A 19,050-nucleotide genomic window follows, 5' to 3' on the forward strand; every position below is an offset into this window, starting at 1 on the left:
TGTATATGTATGTACATAGGTGTGTATATATATGTATATATATATATGTGTATGTGTGTGTGTGTATATATATATATGTATATGTATATATAGAACATGGCCAGGCACTATGCTAAGTGCTTTACAATCTTTATCTCAGGACAGCTAGGTAGCACAGTGAATAGAGCTCTGGCCTTGGAGTCAGGAGGACCTGAGTTCAAATCCAGCCTCAGACACTTACTAGCTGTGTGACCCTGGGCAAGTCACTTAACCTGGATCATCTCAGCAAAAAGTTAAAAAAAAAACAACCCAAAAACTAAATACAATCATTATCTCATTTGATCCTCACAACAGCCCTGGGAGGTAGGTACTGTTATCTCCATTTTATAGGTGAGGAAACTGAAGCAAACAAAGGTTAAGTGACTTGCCCAAGGTCACACAGCTAGGATGTGTTGGATGCCAGATTTGAACTCAGGTCTTGACTCCAGGCCTAGTGCTTTATTCCCTGGGGCAGTCAGCTGCCTTATGATACCAATAAGTTGATGTCTAGCCTTTTCTTGATGACTGCCAGTGACAGGGAACTTACTACCTCACAAAGCACCAGTCCAGTTTAAAAAAAAAACCCAACACATATAAAGAAACTTTATTAGCATGACTAGGTAGGAGATGTGGCTGCATTCTGAAATAACCTTGGGAACCCAATGATACCTGAAAATATTTAAACCATAAGGCTATGTTTTTCAAATACTGGTTTCCATGTCTTTCTAATCTAACTCCCCTCATTTGAAAGATGAAGAAGCTGAGGCCCAGAGAAGTGACTTGACTTGCCCAAGATCACACAGCTATGATCAGTGCTTGCTGCACCACTGTCCAAAGACCTGGGTATTTGGGACGCAGCTTGGTACAGAGGAAAGAGACTCTGGAAATAGGAACTTGGGTTCAAATCTTGCATGCACTGCTGGTTATCTTTGTGACCTTGGTCAAATCTTTTCCCTTCCCTGGGTTTCAGGCCCATCCTCTGTAAAATGAGGAAGTTGGACCAGTTGGTCTCTCAGGCTCCTCTTAAGGCTAGATAAATGCTTCTGTGATCTTCAAGGCCCTTTCCATGACCTTCTGACCCCTTCCCCTGGAATACTTTCCATAGCAGAGGTTGGAAATTTGACTTGCTAAGTAAGAATGATGCCACCTTTATAGGACACGTTACATTTTTCAGATTCACAACTTTGAGGTAGGTTGGGAAGGTAGTAATTTATTTTTCCAGAATTTATTTATTTTTCAGTAATTTATTTTTGACAGAAAAGCAAAGGGTGGTCCTGTGGAGACAGGGCCAGGCCTGGAGTCAGGAAGACCCGAGTTCAAATTCATGTACTTATTAGCTGTGTGACCCTGGGCAAGTCACTTAACCCCTGTTTGTCTCAGTTTCCTCATCTGTAAAATGGGGATAATGACAGCACTTACATCTCAGGGCTGTTGTGTGGATCAAATGAGATCATAATTGTAAGGTGCTTAGCATGGTGTCTGGCACATAATAAGTGCTGTATGAATGTTGTTTGTTATTATTATTATTATTGCTATTATCACTATTAACATGTGGTAATAAAAGTCCTAGACTTGGATTTGGGAGAAACCTGGGTTTGAATTTCGCCTCTGACTCTTGTCAGCAGCATTGCCCTGGGGGAATTGTCCGATGTGTCTGAAACTCAGTTTTCCCATCTGTAAAATGGGAACAAGAACGATAACAACAAAAAAAGCTCCTGTCACTTGATGTTTCTGAAGCTCAGTTTTCTTGATTGCAAAATGGGAGCGTGCCGGCCCAAGCTCCCATTTCCTAAGTTTGCTGTGACAATGAAATGAGTTTATGCATGTAATGAGCTCAAAACTTTGTATCAGCGGGTGTCATCTGTTATGCAGCGGCTTGCCCAAGGTGTTGCTAGTTCAGTAAGAGGAAGAACCATGTCTTTCCCCCTTCCTCAGAGGATTAGTGTTAGGCATTCAACCAACCTGATTGGAGGGGTGTTTCAGGGACTGAACAGTAATACAATGCTTTAATTTAAGGTTTGCAAAATTTAATTTAAGGCTTGCAAAATCACTGAGCATATGTTATCTCATTTAAATTCTAATTCACAACCCAGGGGAAATCAGTGCTATAATTACTTCCTTTCTACAATCAGTCCATCAGCACTTGTAAAACTCCTACTATGTGTGAGGCACCCATGCTCAGTGCTGGAGATACAAAGAAAGGCAAAAAAAAGACAGTCTGCTCAAGGAAGTCACCATCTAATTGCTTTTACAAAGGAAGAAACTGAGGCATACAGGTAGTGACCCTCCCCAGCTCTCTATCCACTGCCCCACCTAGAAGAGAGAACCTGGTACATTCTGACTGAAGCAGCCAGGTGAGGGGCTAGGGACCCCATCATCTGAAAATGAAATCGATTGCTTGAAAGCAAACCGTGTCATTGTCCAAATCCCCCCTTAATTCGAGTGACTCCATTCCTGTAAAATTCTCTCCCATTTCTTTATGTTTATTTCTATGTGTCTCTATGTTTATACATAGCTGTCCATCTGGCTGGTGTCTCCCCAGTAGAGCGTGAGCTCCTTGGAGACGGGGACTGTTTTTACCTTTCTTTGTATCCCTGGCACTTAGCAGAGTGCCTGGCACATAGTAGGTGCTTAATAATGCTAGTTGATTGAGTATAAAATTATTGTATGCACTCTTTGAAGGAGACTGGAAAGATTTCTAGACTGTAGAGCATTTATTAAGCACTTGCTTTGTGCCAGAGACTATACTAAGTGCTGGGGAAGTCCCTGCCCTCAAGAAGCTTACCTTCTTTTTTTCTTTTTCTTTTTTTTTTTTGGTTAGGCAGTGCAGTTAAGTGACTTGCCCAGACTCACACAGCTAGTAAATGTTATGTGTCTGAGGCCAGATTTGAACTCGGGTCCTCCTGACTCCAAGGCCAGTGCTCTATCCACTGCGCCACCTACCTGCCCCAAGAAGCTTACCTTCTAATGAGGTAATGCAGCATATAAGGAGAAGCTGGAAAAGGGCTTTAAATGGGGTATGTTATGGAGGCCATTGAACCACCTGGCTGCTTGCCTTCATTCTCTCATTTGTAAAGCAAAATTATTTGGAAGAGGTGACCTCTGAGGACCATAGACCCCATAGCTGGAAGGGCTCTTGGTCTGTCTGGTCCAAACTCACCCCTCCTCATTTTTAAATTTTTCTTTCTTTCTTTTTTTTTTCTTGTTTGTTTTTGCTTTTTGGCAAGGCAGTGGGGTTAAGTGACTTGCCCAAGGTCACACAGCTAGTGAGTGTAATGTGCCTGAGGCCAGATTTGAGCTCAGGTCCTCCTGACTTCAGGGCCGGTGCTCTATCCACTGAGCCACCTAGCCACCCCCTCGTTTTTTTCAGACGAGGAAACTGAGTTCCCCAAAAATTCAGTGACTTGCCCAAGATCACACAGGCAATAACAAACAAATAAATAATAGTAAGAATATTGCAATAGCTAGCATTTGTATAGCGATCTAAGGTTTGCAAAGCACTTTACAAATGTGATCTCATTTTAAACCCATGTTTCTCTGGCTCCAGACCTGGCACACTTTGTTTTGAGCTGCCTGCAGTCCTAGGATCCTTTAAAATTAGTTTGCTGTTTCAGAGTGTTATTCCCAATTTCTGGTTCCGGCTGTTATTCTTGCCATCTGGAGGAAGCAGAAGGGGGGGTGGCCCCACAAGAGGATTTGTTTTGGGGGGGTGGAGAGGATGCATCATGAATCGTGACTTGGGCCAGATTCACAGGGTTTTATGTATGTTCTCTCTTAGGTGATGTTGAGGGGGAGGCTTTTAATTCTTTTCATTGGAAGGAAATCATCAGCCAGCTACTGTGTCCTAGGTCGTCTGGGAACGTATCTAAGCAAAATTAAGCCAGAGTGCAAGAGAGCACATGGGAGGTGCTCATCTGGAGGGTATGGATTCAGAAGAAGCTTGCTTTTTCTTTCATAGGCAACCAATAACTTGCATTTATATAGGACCCTGAGGTTTGCAAAGTACTTTACGTACATCGTTTCATTTGATCCTTACAGCTCTGTGTTTGTGTGTGTGGGAGGCATGGAAGTGATTCTGCTAACCCCATTTTACAGATGAAGAAACTGAGGCCCACAGAGGGTAGGGGTCAGTAAGTGTCTGCAGTGCAATTTATTTATTTACTTATTATCTTCCTGACTCCCAGATCTAATTATCTGTCCACTACATGGTGTAGTCTCAGGCTGAGAGCTATAAGGGCCCCTTGGAATCATGTCTTTCCATTTTGCAGAAGATGGAACCACGGTCCGTAGAGATGATATGATTTATTCAAGGACATACCTCTAGTCAGCACTAGAGTCAGGACTGATTTATACTTTTCAGTAAATTTACTTAGTAACTCCTGGAGCAGGTAGAGAGGCAATCTGGTGATTCAGTGGATAGAACACTAGGCTTGGAGTTAGGAAGACCTGAGTTCAGATCTGGCCTCAGACGCTTATTAGCTGTGTGACCCTGGGCAAGTCACTTTCTTTTTTTATCCTTTCTTTTTTATCCTGTATATGGCTTGTTTATACATTTTTGTTTTTCTTGTTTTTTCCCTCTTTGGATTGTGCCTCCTTGAGGTCAGGGACTGTCTTTAGCATCTTTTATATCCCCAGTGCTTAGCACATTGCCTGGTAGATAGTGGGTGCTTAATAAATGTTTATTGACTGACTGTTAATTTCTATCAGGATCCATGGCTTCATCTGCTTAGGGAGCTCCTTGGTGAGAACTAACTCCCTCCACCAACTGATGTTGGGCAACTTATTTTTTTCTCCTACTTAATAGTATTTTATTTTTTCCAATTACATGTAAAGATAGTTTTCAACATTCACTTTTTTAAGATTTTGAGTTTCAAATTATTTTCTCCCTCCCCTCCCCCTTCCCCAAGAGGGCATGCAATCTGATATAGATTTTACGTGTACAGTCATATTAAACATATTACCACATTGGTCATGTTGTGAAAGAAAAATCAGAACAAAAGGAAAAGCCACGAGAAAAAAAAAACAACAAAAAAAAAGAAAATAGTATGCTTCAATCTGCATTCAAACTCCATAGTTCTTTCTTTGGATGTGGATAGCATTTTCCATCATGAGACCTTTGGAGATGTCTTAGATCCTTGCATTGCTGAGAAGGGCTAAGTCTATCAATGTTAGTCATCACACAACGTGGCTATTATTGTGTACAACGTTCTCTGGGTTCTGCTCACTTCACTCAGCATCAGACCATACAAGGCTTTCCAGGGTTTTCTGAAGTCAGCCTGCTCATCATTTCTTGTAGCACAATAGTATTCTATTCATATGCCACAACTTGCTCAGCCATTCCCCAATTGATGGGCATCCCCTCAATTTCTACTTCTTTGCCACCACAAAAAGAGTTGCTATAAATATTTTTGTATATGTGGATCCTTTTCCCATTTGTATGATCTCTTTGGAATGTAGACCTAGTAGTGGTATTGCTAGATCAAAGGGTATGCACAGTTATATAGTGTTGGGCAACCTACCTGAGGTCTTATAGAATATCCAGATTGGTTAAGTGAACTGGTCAGGAGTCACACAGCTCATATGTGTCAAAAGTGGAACCTAAACCCAGATCATCCACTTCCCTGAGGCCATCTTTCTATCTGCTAGGCCACCAACAACTGCTGATTCTGATTATTGTTGTTATTGTTAACAGTTAACCTGCAATTTGTTAACCTGCAATCATTGTCAAAAAGTGTCCCATAGGCCTCAGACTTCTCACGCACACTTTCATCATTCTCTCTTGTGTTAGTGAAATAACTTGAACTGGTTTATATGCTAAGAGATACCATCTTACCTGTGAGTTTCTGTTCCATAGCAGATGGTTATCTTCTTTCCAGAGTGGTTTTGATTTATCAAAGTGAGTGTCCTGGCTGGAAGAGGGGTGTGTGTGTGTGTGTGTGTGTGTGTGTGTGTGTGGGTGGTATTCTTGTACTAGTTTCCCACTATTTTTGCTTTTTGAAGAGAAGGGAAGCCATAAATCATGGCTAAACCTCCTTGAGGGCCTTACTTATCTGTGTTTAAAGAGTAAACACATTTTCTGCCTCAGGAAGGGTGGGCTGGGTGATTACACAATCTGATGGCACTTAGATGTTGTTGACTGGTTGGACCCAAAGAATAGTCAGGAATAGATCAATGTTAGCTTGGATGTTAGAGGGAAGGCTTCAGTAGAGTTTCCCATGGATCTTTAGGAATTTGTTATTTTAGATTTTTTTTTTTTGTTTATCCATGAATGGAAATCCTTCTCCAGTTTGCCAAGGACACAGAGCTGGGAGGCACAAAAGATAGTCAGTATCCAAAAAATGTAGGCTATTGGGTCAAATCTAATAAGATTTAACTTAATTGGGAGATGTATAAAGACTTGACACTGAGGTACAAGGTGGAGGAGAAAGCATTTTATCTGAAAAAGTTCTGGGGGTCTTAGTGGATTGAAACCTCACTAGGAGTTAATGGGGTGATATGGTGGCTAAAAAGAAACAAACTAATATAATCTGGCAATGCCTTGCTTCTAGAATGGCGATTTTGCCATACTCTGCTCAGAGCATATGTGGAATATTGTCTTCAGGTGTTGGCAACACTATTTAGAAAGACATAGATGAACTAGGAAGCATCCAGAAGGAGAGGTGACCAGGATGGCAGTGTGCCTTGAGCTCATGCCCACCACCTAGCCAATAGTTAATAAACATTTGTTAAGTACTGCTCTAACCCAGGCACTGTGCTGAATACCAGGGATATAAATCTTTTGTTGTAATTTAGTTGTGACCCCATTTGGGGTTTTCTTGGCAGAGGTACTGGAGTGGTTTGCCATTTCCTTCTCCAGTTCATTTTACAGATGAGAAAACTGAGACCAACAGGGTTAAGTGACTTGCCCAGGGTCACCCAGCTAGTAAGTGTCTGAGGCCAGGTTTGAACTTAGGTCTTCCTGACTTCAAGCCTGATGTTTTATCCACTGTGCCACTGGGCTGCCCCTACGGGACATGGTAGAGGTCTTCGGATATTTGAAGGGCCGTCATGAGGAAGGGGGATTAGTTTTGTTCCCTTTGGGCTCCAAGGGCAGAACAGGGCTCAGTGGATGGAAGCTGCAGAGTCACATTTAGGTTCCATGGCTAAAGACTTTAGAAGAGAATCCCTAAAAGGGGAGTGGGCTGCTGGTGGGTTCTCTCTCACTGGAGGTGTTTGAGCAAAAGCTGGATGGCTATTGGTTGGGTTAGGTTGTAGAAGGAATCCTTGGACAGGTATGGGTTGAACTGAGTGACCTCTGAACTCCTTTCAGTTTCTGAGATTGGGAGAAGTCGTTAGCAAGTATTTCAGCCACAAATGCTTATTAAGTGCAGAGGGAATGTCTGGGTGTCGAGGAGGACTGGCACCTCTGATGTGAGGGCTTGTCGAGCCCATTTCAGGGCTGCTCGGCTACCTTTGGTGTCCGCGTGGCACCCAGACTCTCACATCTGGCTCTGAGAAGCAGTAGAATTCATCCCAGTAAAGCTGTGTTGGCAGACAGGCTAGACCAGGTTTGAGGGTGAGTTCAGAGATGTTTACCCCAACATACGAAGACTTCCCCAGGCAGACTGGGCAGATGAGAACAGTTTGTTCCAGCATGTAGGAGCGGGCGCTATGGAGTGCTTCGAGCTTGGTTCACCTAGGCTATCACCAGTCATCCTGACTTTTGTCCAGCCACTGGACTTTGATGACTTAGGAAGAGAGAGAGAGAGAGAGAGAGAGAGAGAGAGAGAGGCGAGAGAGAGAGAGAGAGAGAGGCTGATGACTTTGTGCAACCCTGCCTCACTCAAATCTGATTTATGCTGCAGTCAAAAAAAAAAAAGTGCAGAGAATAAATTGAGAAACACTGACAGCACATGTGAGACACTTCCTAGCTGTGTGACCCTGGGCAAGTCACTTAACCTCCCCTTGCCTCAGTTTCCTCATCTGTAAAATGGGGATAATAACAGCACCTACTTCCCAGGGCTATTGTGAGGCTCAAATGAGATATTTGTCAAAAGCTCTTAGCGCAGTGCCTGGCACATAGCGGGCACTATATAAATGCTTATTCCTTCTCTCCCTCCTTTCCTCAAGTGATTGATTAAAAGCCGAAAATAAGTAAAAAAAAAAGGGGTGGATAAGTTTGTGGACAGGAAATTAGGAATGCATTTTTAAGACAAACCAGAATGTTTGGAGGTTGAAAGTCAGGGGAGAACAAGCCAGGCCTCGCATAACATTCCAGCAGCGGTGAGCTGTGTTCCCTTGGAGGTGTAAGTTAACATCTCTGGGCCAGGGTGATATCTCTTGCAAAATAAAAAAGCTTCACTGGATGGGTGATCTTCAGAGGCCTTGACCTCTCTGAATCCTGCGGTCCTGTTCTATCCCCTGGTAGCCTCTCAAGGCAGAACTCTGGGCCGGGGGGCTCCTAGGGCTGGTGGGAGGAGGCTGGACTCATGTTGTTTTGTGCACCCCAACGTGTGTCTGCTGGGCGCGAGGCTGCTCGGTGCATACTTCTCTGGACACAGCTGCAGGCACTGCGGGGCCATCTCTGTCAGGCGACAAATGGCCAAACCTAGATCAAGGTGATAGCTGAGGGACAGTTGGTAAAAGCTATGCCGAGGGGGTGGTGGCTGGCGTCATGAGGGTTGTGTAAGAGGAAAGCCAGGATATCTCTGACAGTTGGGAAAAAGTGTGAGAGAGGTGGTGTAGGATTTCACAAGTCATTTGAGGGGAGAGAGAGAGAGAGACAGAGAGAGAGAGAGAGGGAGGGAGGAAGGAGGGGGAGGGAGGAAGGAGGGGGAGGGAGGAGGGAGAGAGAGAGAAGGAGAGAGTGCACACTAGCTTTGGGATGGAGGAAATAGATTTCAGAAAACTCAAACTGGGTAAGTGGGGGAAGGAGAGAAGTGCCCCCTCTGGATAATAGGGACAGAATGAGCTTGCTTTGGGGGACCAGAATAGTGTGGGGACTAGCTAAAGGGGGGAAGGAAGCAAGCACTCTGATTTTCCTTCTGATGTGTAGGGTCTTAAGGATGCAGGTAACCCAGTGTGAAAGATAGAGGGAGATGTCATGGGTAGTGATACTGAGGAGTGAGAGGGATGCCATCTTTTACCCTGCCTCACTGGGATCTAGGAAAAGACCTGAGTTTGGATCCCGTTACAGGTGCTTGTTACCTATGTGACCATGGGCCGGCCCCTTCCCCCAGACTCTGTGTTCTCCTTTATAAAATGGGGATAACAATATTCACACTCTTTATCTGGCAAGATCTTGGTGGGGAGAGTGCTTTAGGGAGCTTGACGCTCTAGATAAGAGGAAATTATTGTCATTGTTAGTGTGCTTGGTAAGGCTGAGAACACAATAGTCCCTGAAGAACGGAACAGTCCCATCTTTTACTGGAAGCCTTCCCCAACCCCTCTTAATGCCAGTGCCTTTCCTCTGTTAATTATTTCCTATTTATTCTATATAGAGCTTACTTTCCATGTATTTGTTTGCATGCTATCTCCCCTATTAGATAGTAAGCTCCTTGAGGGCAGGCACTGTCTTTTCCCTCTTTTTTGTATCCTTAGCACTTAGTATACTGCTTGGCACAATGTAGGCACTTTGTAATGTTTATTGATTGATTGAAGAATTGAAAATTAATATTATACAGAGGGCAGTGGAGAGTTGCATGGTGGGTGGAAGCAGGCTGTAACATATGACCAGTGAGGAACATTTAAGAAAAACAGGAGTAAAAGATGTCATCAGTGAACAAACATTTATTGGGTACTTACTTAATGTGTCAGGCACCGTGCTAAGTAATGAAGCTACAAAAAGAGGGAAAAGACAGTCCCTGCCCTCAAGGAGCTTACAGTCTAATGGGGGAGACAATACATAATGGTGTTGTAGGATCAGAGATCTCAAGCTGGAAGGGACCTTGTAGACCTTCAAGTCTACCCCCCTCATTTTTTACAGATGAAGAAATGTGAGGCCTGTGGAGGATAAAGGAGTTGCCCAAGGTTATACTTTTTTACCTTCCTTTTTTTTTTTTCCAGAGCGAGGGATGGTCAAGAAAGGATTTTAAAATTTATTGAGTTAAAGATGGAAAGGATTTTAAAGATCACCTTCCAATGGACTGGATTACTTCCTCTATTTTTTGTTGGTTTTTTTTTGCTACATATTTTATTTTTCATTTGAACATTAAATTTTATTTTCAAGTCCACATTCTTCTCCTCCAATCTCCCCACTCTGAGAAAGCAGGAAAAACCAAATCCATTATAAACATACATCGTCAAGCAAAGCAAATTCTCACATTGGCCATGTCCAAATAAAAAATGTCTCAGTCTGCACTCTGAGTGCCGCAGCTCAATCCAGAGGGGTATGTTTCATCATGAGTTCTCTGGAATTATTGGTAGTCATTATGCGATCAGAATTCTTTAATCTTTCAAATTGTTTGTGTTTATGGTGTTGTTCTTACTGTATAAATTGTTTGCCTGGTTCTGCTCACTTCGCTTTGCATCAGTTCATATGAATCTTCCTAGGTTTTTCTGAAAGTCTTATAGCACAATAGTATTCTATCATATTCATATACCATATCTTGTTCCACCATTCCCCATTTAATGGATACTTCATCAATGTCCAATTCTTTGCCACCACAAAAAGAGCTGTTATAAATATTTTTGTACATATGGGTCCTTTCCCTATTTTTGATCCCTTTGGCTTGTAGACCTAGTAGTGATTTTTGCTGGGTATGTTATAAAGTTTAGTAGCTTTTTGGGCATAGCTTCAAATTGCTTTCCAGAATGGCTGGACAAGTTCACAGCTCTATCAACAGTGCATTAAGGTCCCTATTTTCCCACATGCCCTCTAGTGTTTGTCATTTTCCCTTTTTTTTTTTGTCAACTTGGCCAATCTGATGGATATGAGGTGGTACCTCAGAACTGTTTTAATTTGTATTTCTCTAATTATTAGTGACTTGGAACATTTTTATATGGTCAATAAACATTTATTAAACCTCTCCTATGGGCCAGGTACTTGCTAAGTGCTAGAGATACAAAGAAAGGTAAAAGATAATACCTGCTCTCAAATTATTCATAATCTAATGGTGTGTGTGTATGTGTGTATGTGTGTGTATGTGTATGGGGTGTTCAGGAGAGCTAGAACCTCTGGTGTGAGGGCTTGCCGAGCCCTTTTTGGGGTTGCTTATCCACCAATGAGCATCTGCCACCCAGCTCTCACCTCTGGCTCCAAGAAGGTATAGCATGTGCAGTGGCCATACCCTCGTAAAATCATCTTTAGCTGGGACTTGAAGGCAGTCAGGAAGGTAGCAATGAGGAGGAGAACCTTCCAGGCATGGCGGATAGCCAGTAAAAACTGGTGCTGAGAGATGGAGGGTCTTGTTTGGGGAAAAAGAAGGAGACCACTGGCATGAGAAGGTGTAGGGTGTGAGAAGACGAGAAGTGGGGAGGGTTCGTTGATCAAGGGCTTAGAACACCAGCAGGATCTTATATTTGAGGATAGCACTAACATCTTGGCTCTTGTCATCTGCTATGCATTAGGCCATATTCTCTCCCTGAGTTTTCAGACGTTCCTCTGGACAGAGGAGAGCAAGTGCCTTTGGGTGACTGTTTTAGAGCAGGACAAGGCCTCAGTAAAGGGAGCCAGTTGACTTAGTGCATTAATTCATAAGGTCATGGCCATTTGGCTTTGTACTGAGCAAGGGCTCTCACCCCTAACCTTTGGCAAAAAAAAGAGTAAGTGAGGAGGCAGAGGAGCCCATTGTACCCTGATGGGGGTCTTCCCGACTGTGGGTCATAATGATGCTATCTCCACCCCAGGGCTAACTCCAACAGGCATGTGCTTCCTCAGGGGAGGAACAGTGTCTTAGATGTTGTTATCTGGACCACAGGCAACCTCCTTTGTCCTTTGCCTCCAGACAATAGGTTTTTCCGGCCATTCACTGAGTGCAACTGACCCAAACATTGACTGGAAAGTGCCTTGGGTTCTTATTAACTTTTTCTTAACGGAAAGTGGGTTCTATGGCCAAAAAATAACAGCAACAACAAAAATACGCAAAGGCATGAGGCTGTTATGTGCCAGAGGTCCTGTAAGCGGGCCAGAATTTCCTCTAGGGATTCCTACTTTCCAGTAATGGTCAGCAGAGCTTTAACTAGATAGACGCCCATGGGCTCTTGAGCTCAGAGGTCACTGAGAGCTTACTGATTTAAAAGGTTCACTCATTCTGCTCTCTCCTACCTAGAAGTATTTGGGAAAATTGGCCTATTTGCTTGATAGTGATATCTTCGACTATTGAAAGCTTTCAGATTTCAGCTGCCAGTTGGATGGGATCCCTTATTTCTAGAATCTCTTGGGCTTCCAGGTCACTCTCTTTGAGCTCTCCTAAGCATTGGATTTTGGGCCAGGAGTCAGGGAGACCCAAGTTCAAATGTGGCCTCAGACTCTATGTGATTCTGAGCAAGTCACTTAACCCTGTTTGCCTCAGTTTCCTCACCTGTAAAATAATCTGGAGAAGGAAATGACTTTGCCAAGAGAACCCTATTTTCAATATGATTCACAAAGAGTCAGACACAATTAAACAAAAACAGCAGCATGCATTGGATTATTTGTATTATTATGTATACTTGTTTATTCAGTCTATTGTTTCCCCTTCCCCGGAAGCTGCTTGAGGTCAAGGGCTGTCATCTTATTCTCTTCAGCTCCTAGCCAGGAGTGGGGAACCTGCCCTAGCCTAACACTCTGCATGCAGTAGTTGCTTAATGAATGCTTGGGTCGAATTGAAATGACTTCTAGTTATTTCAACTCTGGTGGGGTTTGGGATTATAATGTTACTTTGATTCTGCCCTTGAGAACTGGTAAAGAAATACTAGCTGGCATTTTTCTAGTTCTGGGGTTTACAAGGAGCCCCTCACTTTCATTATCTATGATCCTCCCAACAGATATTGTTATCCCCACTTTGCAGATGAGAGAATTGAGTCTCAGAAAAATTGTGACTGGCTCCGGCTCCCAGAGCTAGTGAGTGTCGGAGTTGGGATTCACAGCCCAAATCCAATGCAGCCTCTTAACCTGGAGAGAGGTAGAAGACAGTTACTTTTCATAGGATCCCAGGGCAGAGATCTAAGGGGGCTCAGGGGGCCGCCTAGTCCAGAGGGGTCAAACCCCCCAAACTCCCAAGTGGGGCCAAAACCAGATTAAAATGTAAATGGCAAATTTTTAACAAAATAAGTAAGAACACAACACAATATTTTTGTCATTTCAGTCCCTGCCCTCAAGGAGCTTAGCATCTAATAGGGAAGACAAGATGTATATACTAAGGGGCAGCTAGGTGGCTCAGTGGATAGAACACCAGCCGTGGAGTCTGGAGGACCTGAGTTCAAATCCGACCTCAGACACATAATGCTTTCTAGCAGTGTGACCCTGGGCAAGTCACTTAACCCCAATTGCTTCACCTAAAAAAATAAAAGAAGATGTATATACTAGGTACACACAGAACAGGTAAAAGACAACCTTAGAGGGGAATGTTTCCCTCAGGAGATGACATTTGGGCTGAGTCCTGAAGGAAGTCAGCAATTCTAAGAGGCAGAAGTGAGGTTATTATCATTCAGTTGTTTTTCAGGCATGCCTGACTCTTTATAATTCCATTTGGGGTTTTCTTGGCAGAGATACTGAAGTGATTTGCCATTTCCTTCTCCACCCCATTTTATAGATGAGGAAATTGAGGCAAACAGGGTTAAGTGACTTGCCCAGGGTCCCCCAGCTAGCAGGTGGCTGAGGGCAGATTTGAACTCAGGTCTTCCTGACTCCAGGCCTGGTGCTCTGTGCACCACGGTGCCACCTGGCTGCCTCAGCCTGGCTGCCCCACCAGTGCAACATAGATAATGTTTGTGGTTTTCTAAACCAACATGTGGCCAGCAAATATCCATTTCTGTTTGAATTTGATACCAGCTAGTTTGTTTTTGTCATTTCATAGATGAGGAAAGTGAGACCCGGGGATGTGAAGTAGCTGCTTAAGCTTACGCAAGTCACACAGTTAGTACTGAAGTAGGTAGATTTTTAATCTAAGTCCTCTTCCTTCAGAACCTGGGTTCTTTTCACTGTTTCATCTTTTGAGGGGAAAAAGCTTTTTTTTTTCATCTTGTAATAATTCAAAGCTATCACCCAATACGGAATTTGGGTGCTTGTAGGCTCACAGATTTAAATCTGGAAGACCCTAAGGGAGTGTCTGTTTTTAGAGATGAGGGACCCATGACATAGAAAAGACAACTTAGTGAGAGTCCTAGAGATCGTGTCAGAAGGAAGTTTTGAGTTTGGGTCCTCTGAGTCCAAACCCAGGACTCTTCCCCCCTCCCCTTACCACCTCACCTCCTCCTCAGGGACAGAAATAAGGGAAATGGGTATATTATCCGAAGACGAAATATTATCCATAGATATAGGGAAGGGGAAAGGGAATAAAGATTTCTATAGCACCTACTATGTGCTAGGCACTGTGTTAAGTGCTTTACAAATATGATCTCACTTGATCCTCACAACAAACCTGTAAGGTAGGTGCTGTTATGACCCCTATTTTAGGTTGAGGAAACTGAGGCAAACAGAGGTGAAATGACATGCCAAGGCCGGGGGGGGGGGCTCACACAGCTAGTAAATGTCTGAGGCTAGATTTGAACTCATGTCTTTATGACTCTTAAGTCCAGTGGCCTTTTTGCTATACCAGGTGAAGATGCAGAGTACTGGGTGATAAGAACAGTGGAAGAGACATGTGTCAAAGGAGAGATGAACGGTCACTGGACCAGACAGGGATGACCCCATTGAAGTGGGTCACTCTTGGGTTGGGTCCTGAAGGATGGGTAGGCTTTGAGGTGGAGATTGGAAGTTGGAGTAGGGGAAAGGATTCTGGTACCCTGGCTATGGAATGAGATGCTAGTCGAAGGCTTGAGCTCCCTAAGGGAAAGACGTGAGTGTGAGGCGGCTGAACGGCATTTTTTTTTTTGCCTTTGGGTTCTTGTGGTTACTGTCCACAAACCAGTCAGATGAGGAAAAGGGAAAGAGTTTTCTTGCATCTCAAAGACCTTCCTGGATAGGCTGGCTTCTTTCCGAGAAACGCGATTGAATAATTTAGAAGTTTGGAGAAAAAAGAGATATGAAAGTTGGTTCGCCTGCTGTTGTTTTTATTATTTGTTAATTAATTAAAAAATTAAATCTATTTTCTCTTTCTCCCTTCCCTCTCTCCTCCCTCCTCATGGTGGGAGGAATGGGGGAAGGAAAAACAAAACCCTCATAATATGCAAAATGAAGCGAAAACTGATTGTTGCATCGACAGTGTGCCAAAAAACGTCTGTCTCATCCTTCACCCTGAGCCCACCATGTCTCCGTCAGGAGGCTGGCAGCACATTTCTTCATCAGTTCTCTGGAACTGCAATTAGCCATTGTGTTTTTCTGACTTCTTAAGGCTTTCAAAAAGTTATCTTTGTAAAGTTATCATATAAATCATTGCTGTGTACAAATCTTCCCAGGTTTCCCGGAAATTGTCCCCATCATCGTTTCTTAGAGCGCAATGCCACATATATACCATAATTTGCTCCTCCATTCCCACGCGGGTGGGGACCCCCTCACTTTCTAGTTCTTTGTCCCCACAAAAAGACTGCTCTTGTGTTTTCCCCAGGGAAAGAGATGGGGCCGTTTAGGCCGACAAAGGACTGAGCCAGCTAAACCAGAGGGCACGAGATGGGCAGATCGCCCACCTCCCTGGGTGTTGGGTGTTGGGAGAGGGGGATGAGGGATTGCACTGGCAATGTGGTTGTAGCTGCCCCAACCTGCCTGTGCCGTGTTCTGAGCTTGCTTCCAGCAGAAAGAATGCCTGGTTGCCCAGATGCTAAAGTGATTTAATTTGACTTGTTAACTGGGCCAGAAGTGGGAATGCCAGGCAGAAGCCAGGCCCTGGGAAAGCGTTTCCCCAGCCTTGGCCTGGTTTTCTTCTGCTCAGATTTGTTGGCAGATTCCATGTGGCTCGTTGAATACTGGATGGAAAACGGGAAGGGACCCTGGAGGTCATTAGGTCCATCCCCCTCACTTCTGTCTAGTTTTTTGGCTTGTTCAAAGGGTTATGATCACTTCAAAGATAATGCAGCAGCACAAGTACAAACATTCCTCCCAACAGCTGGGCTGTGGGGGTAGAATAGTTTCTCCTCTACCACCTAGGCCCAGGGGAAGTGGGCTCAGACCTACCGCAGGTTCTCCTTAGCACCCCTCCACCCCTAAGCCCAATTCTCAATGCTGTGTGGCCAGCAGGGGCGCGAGGCTTCAGCTTTGCTGCTGCTACGCTGGCCGGGGCAGCCACCAGCTTCATTTTACAGTTAAGGAAACTGAGGCCCCGGCACAGGAGGTGGTTTGCCCAGGGTCTCAGGTGAGCATCAGAGATAGAATCTGAACCTTTCCATTGTACTATATATTTTCAAAAATTTTTTATTAATTTATTTTGATTTATCAATAGTCACTTCCATATGCTTTTGAGTTTAAAATGTTTCTCCCCCTTCCTCCCCACCACCCTCCCCAAGACGGCGCACAGTCTGATATGGGCTATACATTTACATTCCTATTAAACGTATTTTCACATTTGTGATGTTGTAAGTAAAAATTAAAACCAATAGGAGGAACCATCAGAAAGAGGAAACAAAACTCAACAGAAGAGAAAAAAATAGCAATTCAACTTCCATAGTTCTTTCTTTGGATGTGGATAGCATTTTCCATCACGAGGCCTCTGGGGATGTCTTAGATCCTTGTATTGCCGGGAAGGGTTAAGTCTATCAATATTAGTCATCTCACATCATGGCTGTTATCACATACAATGTTCTCTTGGTTCTGCTCACTTCACTCAGCATCAGACCATACAAGTCTTTCCAGGTTTTTCTGAAGTTAGCCTGTTCATCATTTCTTATAGCACAATAGTATTCCATCACATTCATATACCACGACTTGCTCAGCCATTCCCCAATTGATGGGCATCCTCTCAGTTTCCAATTCTTTGCCGCCACAAAAAGAGCTGCTATGAATATTTTTATGCATGTGGGTCCTTTTCTCATTTGTATGATCTCTTTGGGATATAGCCCTAGAAGTGCTATTGCTGGTTCAAAGGGTATGCACATTTTTATAGCCCTTTGCGCAGAGTTCCAAATTGCTCTCCAAAATGATTGGATCATTTCACAACTCCACCAACAATGCATTAATGTTCCAATTTTCCCACATCTTCTCCAACATTTATTATTTTCCTGTTTTGTCATGTTGGCCAATCTGATACGTGTGATGTGGTACCTTGGAGGTGTTTTGATTTGCATTTCTCTAATCAATAGTAATTTAGAGCATTTTTTCATATGACTATAGATGGCTTTAATTTCTTCATCTGAGAACTGTCTATTCATATCCTTTGACCATTTATCAATTGGGAAATGTACTATATATCTCTAAAAAAATATATATATGTGTATATACACATATGCATATATACCACACATATATACATGATGCACACACACACAATACATACATACACACATATACATACATGTACCTGCATATACATACAATATACACTCATACATATACACAATACACACATACATATACAGTACACACACAGATATATACACACATACATAATACAATATACACACACATATACAAACATAAAATGCACATACACATATACATATATACATACACACATCTACATATAAATATATACATATACATAAATACACATGCACATAGATACACATACAAACAATACAATATACATATCTATACATGCATACACATATACACATATACATTACAATATATACATATACACACATACACAGTACACACACGCACACACATACAATACATATATACGTACACACATAAAACACACATATATACACATGCACACACATATATATACATCCATATACAATATACATATACACGTGTATATACATATATAATACAATTTACACACATACAGTACACCCATATACATGTACATACATACACATATACACATACACATATAACGACCTACATATACATATATACACGCATATGCACGTGCACATAGATACGCATATACACATATATACAATATACACATATACATGCATATACACACATACACAGTACACACATACATGTACACACATACAATACATATATACACACATATACATCGAATGCACATCTACATATATTCACATGCACATGACACACCTACATATACATATATACACACATATAAATACACACTCACATAGATACACATACACACATATATACATATACACATATACACACATACACAATATGATACACACACATAGAATGCACATATACACACAAACACATACAACACACCCACATATAAACATGCATGTAAACACACATGCACACATATAATACATGCGCACAGTACACACATGCACACATACATTTACATACATATTATACATACTTATACACTATACATAAACACACACCTATACACATGTATGCATGCATGCACGTAGTACTGGGAAGCCATGGGGTGGGATGGGGGAGGGAGAGGTCCTCACTTGTACATCAAGGAAGGACCCGAGGCCATTGCTGGCATGGTTCCATCTCTTTACAGAAGTTATTGATGCTGGCTGACTTTTCTGTTACCTTCCTTTCCAATTACATCACTTAATTGCCATCCCATTACTTTTTCCCCTCCCTCCACTCCCCCTCTCCCAGAGATCCGTCTCTTACAACACAGAAGTCGTCTCAGTGGAAGTTGATGGCATAGGAAGAATTCTGTCCCCGTGTCTCCCCTTCTGAGTTAGGGACGTTTTCTCCTCTTGTCTTGGGCACTGAGTTTGGTCCTTGTAATGCCAGTTTCTCTTCCTCCGCTGAACCTGCTCCAACCTATGTGACCTTGGACAAGTCACTTACCTTCTCTGAAACTCAGTTTTCTCATCTGTAAAATGAGGCGTTTGGACTAGAGGACCTCTGCACCTGGGGACTTGTGAAGCAGATGT

This window comes from Vombatus ursinus, unplaced genomic scaffold (assembly GCF_900497805.2).
Source record: "Vombatus ursinus unplaced genomic scaffold, bare-nosed wombat genome assembly UNPS02013021.1, whole genome shotgun sequence".
Lineage (NCBI taxonomy): Eukaryota > Metazoa > Chordata > Mammalia > Diprotodontia > Vombatidae > Vombatus > Vombatus ursinus.